Source organism: Syzygium oleosum, unplaced genomic scaffold (genome assembly GCF_021117445.2).
Source record: "Syzygium oleosum isolate NSW1041296 unplaced genomic scaffold, Sole_v2.1 Sole_v2.47, whole genome shotgun sequence".
NCBI lineage: Eukaryota > Viridiplantae > Streptophyta > Magnoliopsida > Myrtales > Myrtaceae > Syzygium > Syzygium oleosum.
This window is the reverse complement of record NW_026607531.1, coordinates 1576857-1582790: the sequence shown is the minus strand read 5'-3', so window position 1 is coordinate 1582790 and position 5934 is coordinate 1576857. Positions and strand designations below refer to the sequence as shown.

The following is a 5934-nucleotide window of genomic DNA, read 5'->3' as shown; positions in this document are numbered from 1 at the left end:
ATTTATGTCCAGTTTAATGTTCTTTCGCACCGAAAATGAAATTGGTTCCTGAGGATATTATATTAGAATTAGATCTAGAAATTCTTTTTGCCTGTTTACGACAAATTACGTGTGCACAATGCATCAGGATCTTTAGGTTTAAGTAACGTTGAAAGGAGTTTGGCCTTTTGTTTACTTCTGCTGACCTGTGCATGACCCTGCTCGAACGATCATTTTATTACCCGATCATCTAATGTTCTCATGTTTATATAATGTGCCTTATATTCGTTTCGTTTCGTATAATGAAAAAACAATAAAGAATATTAGTAAGGAAAATCGTGAAATAAGATAATCTTGCCCTTCCGTATTTTTTCGAAATCGTACGTGTAATTTTGAAACTTTACAGTTAAAGAAGTTGATAGACTGATCCTTTTCTTTCATCTCTCATTTTTGAACTTCCTGTATACCGTGTCTTACGAAAAGTTATGACAAATTCTGCACTCAGGTCAGTCATCATCCCATGATAGTGGCATGTCACTGTGAGGGAACTGGATGGAGATTCTGGGGAGACAGCAATTTAAAGAGCAAATTTTGGGGTCGGTCAATTCAGCTTGACGCAATTGGCGTTTTAACTATAGAATTTGATGACGGGGAAATTTTCCAATGGAGTAAGGTAATCATTGGGTATTATATGGTTTTTGGATTATTCAGGTTCAGTTCTTCATGGTGGAATTTTCCTTTTAGGTTACAACATCTATATACAATCTCACATTGGGAAAATTGTACTGCGAACATTATGGTACTATGCGCATACAAGGAAATGGTGGCTATTCATGTAAGCTGAAATTCAAGGAACAGTCCATTATAAACAGAAATCCTCACCAGGTCTCTCTCTCTCTCTCTCTCTCTCTCTCTCTCTCTCTCTCTCTCTCTCTCTCTCTCTCTCTCTCTCTCTCTCTCTCTCTCACTTTAGCTTTCTATATTTTAAAGCCTCACTCTCGTCCTCAACTTGCTTTGGATTGCCTCGCTTTAGCTTTCTATATTTTAAAGCCTCACTGGTACTGCTCCTATCTTGAGTTCAAAAGTTTCCCAACTTGGGGGCATCAAATTTGAGGTTTCCTGGGAATTGAGCTTTCAATTGATGTTTTCTCTTACTCGTTTGTACTGTTTCGACCATGGCTATGGCTTCTTCGTGACTTTGCTGGCATGCAGATTCAGACATAACCTGGGAGTTTTCCCTTATATTCATACTTGCTTGAAAACAGTGATGTCAGTGCTTGATTGCTCCCGGCTATTTCATAGCCAGATGTAAAATGTCGATTGTAAAGACGTTGCTCCCTTCAGAGAGCACTGAAGAGCATGTCCTAATTCAATGTTCTTCTGTCCCACGTTTAGAAGATAGTGATTTAGGCTCTACACTTGAAGTGAATGAAAGTAATGGGCTTTGAATGTTGTGTTTTTTCACTTTAATAATTAGAAAGAAGAATTTATTTGTGCTTTTCAACCCGTAATCTATATTAAACTCATCTTAGCCATTTTCTTTTGGTAATAGATTTTCGGTTGGCTAAGGATGATGATCGTAATATTGCTAGTGTATATAGTTTTGCGATTATGTTGCCTAAGGGGATTAGTGTGGGAATCATAATAAAAGGAGCCTTCCTCTCTGATGTTCATTGGAGATTTTATGTTTATGATAAAAAAGGAAAAGCTACATGTGACGGCCCAAGCCAAGCGGCAGAGTGCGGGGAAGAGGGATGGCGGTGCGTCCGTACCTCTACCTAGACGTGCGCATGGAAGGTGGGGCACCTCTCCTATCCCACATCGCCTAGGGAGGGAGCCTGGGGCATGCTTATAAGGCTTGAGGAGCCTTAACCTAGTACAACGCGTTTCACACAAGCTTTCGATGTGCTGAGGACAAAGCCTTGAGTGGGGCTGGCGATTTCGCCGTCGCAAAGAGGACAATATCGGGTTGTGGAGAGCCGCACGATTTCGCAGCCTCTACCATTGACGATGCGTTTTAAATCCGTAAGGGCTCAGACCCAAAGCGGACAATATCGTGCTAAGGTGGGTCCTGTGTCATCACAAGTGCTATCAAAGCCGACTCCCAACCGCATGTGGGCTCATAGCGAGGACGCTGTGCTCGAATGGGGGGAGAGTGTGATAACCCGGTTTGACGAGGGTAGGGAGTGGTCGCTGGGGCCGGTGGATTCTGGCCTGAGCAAGGAGCAGTTTCTAGCAAGCTTCTCGGATGGCAATGGGGCATGTCTCTTGTCCCACATCACCTAAGGGGAGTCCTGGGCTAGTTTATAAGGCTTGGGTCCTCTACTCTGTATAACGCGTTTTAAAGCCGTGAGGGTCAGTGGGCTCAAAGCGGATAATATTACACAGTATAGACCTCGGCTCCTTACAAAATTAAAAGAGGGGTGCAACACCAGGACTTCGCAGGAGGTCACTCATCCTAATACTACTCTCGCCCAAGCACGCTTAACTTCGAAGTTCTGATAGGATCTGATGCATTAGAGTTGGTATGATCACACCCATCTTTTCCCACTTTGCTATAGAGTTCTCATCACTGTCATCCATTCCAGGACTAGTGTCAAAGATTGATATCTTTTCATCAGATATATCCAAGCTAATCAATCTTTTAGTTTTTGGAGGATTAGCCCACACAGCTTGCAAGGAATTATCTATTAAATCTGCAAGAGCAGTTTCAAAAGTATATTCTTCAGGTAGCTCCTTCAACAAGTCTGTATCGGGAGTCAAACCCACATATTCTCAAAAGTATCAGTTGTGTTGCCAGACCCATCATGAAGATGCAAGATGTGGCGTTTATATGGCTTAAAGTTGGCGAAAATGATTCTGCTTTTGATATCCATGATTCTGCCTTTGATATCATGGATATCAAATCAAAAGCAGAATCATTTTAGCCAACTTTAAGCCATATAAACTTCACATGCTGCATCTTCATGATGGGTTTGGCAACATAACTAATACTTTTGAGAGTATGTGGGTTTGATGCCCGATACAGACTTGTTGAAGGAGCTTACCTGAAGAATATACTTTTGAAACTGCTCTTGCTTTTTTAATACATAATTCATTGCAAGCTGTGTGGGCTAATCCTCCAAAAACTAAAAGATTGATTAGCTTAGATATATCTGATGAAAAGATCTCAATCTTTGACACTGGCCCTGGAATGGATGACAGTGACGAGAACTCTATAGCAAAGTGGGGAAAGATGGGTGATATCATAACAGCTCTAATGCATCGGATCCCATCATAACTCCGAAGTTAAGCGTGCTTGGGCGAGAATAGTATTAGAATGGGTGACCTCCTGCGAAATCCTGGTGTTGCACCCCTCTTTTAATTTGTTAGGACCCGGGGTCTACACTGTATAATATTATCCGCTTTGGGCCCACTGACCCTCACGGCTTAAAAACACATTACACAGAGTAGAGGACCCAAGTCTTATAAACTAGTCCAGGACTCCCCCTAGGCGATGTGGGACAAGAGATGTCACGCCCCGAACCCCAACGAGCTCGCGACACCCCTCCGACGATCGTATTGAACGCGACGTCTCAAGACGCGTTGCCGACCCAAATGAAACACGTGAAGACAAACGCAAGCGAAAGCGGAAATTAAATAACCCAGACAATAAACAATGACAAAAGGGCAGTACTTGCACAAATCAATAAACTTATCTCATTAGCTTGAGACCATAAAATTCATACATTAGGCTTATAGGGTTAGCATCCACATTCATCATCAAAAAGAGACAGGTGGTAGGGTAGACTACTAAATACACAAAAATGGCTCTACCAAAAAGGTTCCTAGACCGCCAGCACCCAAATCGTCCTACGGTGCCCAATCCAAATCGGACCCTGAGGACTCCGACTCAGTATCAGAGTTGATCTCGATTGGCTCGTCCTCGTGCTCGGACTCCATAGGCTCCTCCTTGGGCTCGGGCTCCATGGACTCCTCCTCAGGCTCGGGCTCGAGCTCGGGTTCTGGGCCGGGGTTCTCTGGTGGTTCGTCGGGGTCCGTCACCTCGCCATCTAGAGTAAACTTGTTCCAAGGCTCCCAATTCACTGCATTCTCATTATCATGCTGAAGCCCCTCAAAACCATGGATTGGTCCAATAGTCTCCAACCCGATACGATGATACCAAGCCAAATAAGTATGGGGCTGCAGGTCCTCTAAACCCTCATCTACCCAGACTATGGTAAGGTGCCTAATGTAAAATTGATCCGGGCCTATCGGATAATCAGTCTCCTCATGCACCGTGTGCATGGGGACCCCAAAACGCCTAGCTGGCAGCATGCTCAAGGTTGGGGATCTGAAAAGCTTTGCACTACAGCAATGAGAATAAATCTCAATAAGCAGACACCCTATACCCCACCTAGGCCAATGCGTACCCAGACGAGTCTAACATACAATCTAACAGTCAACACAATCGAATCCACACAATCAGGCTTACCTCGCCATAAACCAAGTGCCAGCTTTGCATATTAGTCCATTAACATTAATGCAATAACATCTCATGTACATATCACAATCATTCAGCACCATACACACGTACGTTCACCCAATTCCATCAAGTACAATACACACGCATATCCATCCAGTTTTCTCACGACCCAGGTCAACACCCTACAGGTCAGCCCTTCGATCAATTCGAGCTTTGTCCCGTGTCAACACGCTCCAGAACCTTTCTCACGATCCGGATCAACACCTCATAGGTCCTTTCTCACAACCCAGGTCAACACCCTACAAGTTGGCAGCCCTCCGATCGATCCGGGCTTGTTCAAGCAAACACACACACCACATAATTCAATCAATTTTCACGTCTTTCCCATAATCAAATATCACAACACCAATTCCAAACGACCACAACACAATTCTTCATTCTAACACGTCGTGCTATTCAGTTCAATTCAGGAACTCACCACATTAGCTCACCGATCCAACATTCATGTCGGCCACAATCAAACATCAATATCACCCGCAATTGCCACGACAAACCAGCCATTGAACCCACCAATTCAGCCACTAATTAAGCCACACAATCACCACAATTTAATCTAACAATTAATCACATTCACATAGCAATTCTATTCCAAGCTTAGCCCCTAAACCGATACTAATCACACCCTAAACAAGTCTAAATAATACCTATTATACTAAGTAGGGTTTAGGAAGTCACTTACCTAAATTTGGCCCGGAAAAAAATCGGCACAAGCCCAAAATGACCCGGGTGAACAGTGGTGGCTCGGCGCGGGCGAGGGCACGACGGGCACAGTGGCCGGCCACGACTCGGCACGGTCCTCGGCCATGCCCAGGACTCTCAGCCATGGCTGGGCGAGTGGCCTAGGCAAACGGGCGACGCCTGGGCAACGGCTGGGCAGCTCGACCACGGGCAAGGGCAGCGGGCAAGCGGCCGGGACACACGGGCAACGGCTCGGCCATGACCGGGCGAGCGGCTGGGGTGCTAGGTGGTGTCGAATGGAGCAATGGCAGTTGGGACGACAGCGTGCGGCGGCTGGGCGAGCGGCGGAGCCAGGGTGAGCCGAAAACAGAGGAGGCATCGAGGGAGAAGAAAAGACAGGGGAAGGGAGGTGGTTGTGACCAAAGGGGCAGCAGGGCGGCAGAGGTGGCTGAGGGGAGAGGCTGGGTGGCGAAGGTGGAGTGGCGGCGGTCGGAATGGTGGCGCGCGGCGGCCACGAAACGTTGGAGCCGAAACAGGGGAAGGCGTCGGGAAAAAGAAAAATAGGGGGAGGGGATGGTCATGCGGCGGCCGGAGACGGCACGGCGATGTCTTGGGCGACTGGGCGACGGCGAGCGGCGGTCAGTGTTGGTTGGGGGTGAGCTGTGAGCGACGGTCGGCTGGGCACAGAAGCAGCGGCGGGGGAGGGGAAAGGAAGAAGAAGAAGAGAGAAAGAAAAGAAAAGAAAGAAGAAG

The 5934-nt window shown here is 46.3% G+C and overlaps 1 long non-coding RNA gene and 2 pseudogenes across 1 annotated transcript; 2 read left to right on the top strand and 1 right to left on the bottom strand.

The window, feature by feature from the left end:
- The first annotated feature begins 488 nt into the window (after positions 1-488).
- Positions 489-1942, top strand: LOC130136686 (uncharacterized). The gene is made up of 3 exons (XR_008815466.1): positions 489-652; positions 724-864; positions 1532-1942. It is a non-coding gene; the product is annotated as an uncharacterized LOC130136686 (long non-coding RNA).
- Positions 1943-2399: 457 nt separating this feature from the next.
- LOC115661521 (5S ribosomal RNA) lies at positions 2400-2518 on the bottom strand (annotated as a pseudogene).
- A 698-nt stretch (positions 2519-3216) lies between these two features.
- On the top strand, positions 3217-3335 carry LOC115661522 (5S ribosomal RNA; annotated as a pseudogene).
- Positions 3336-5934: the final 2599 nt, after the last annotated feature.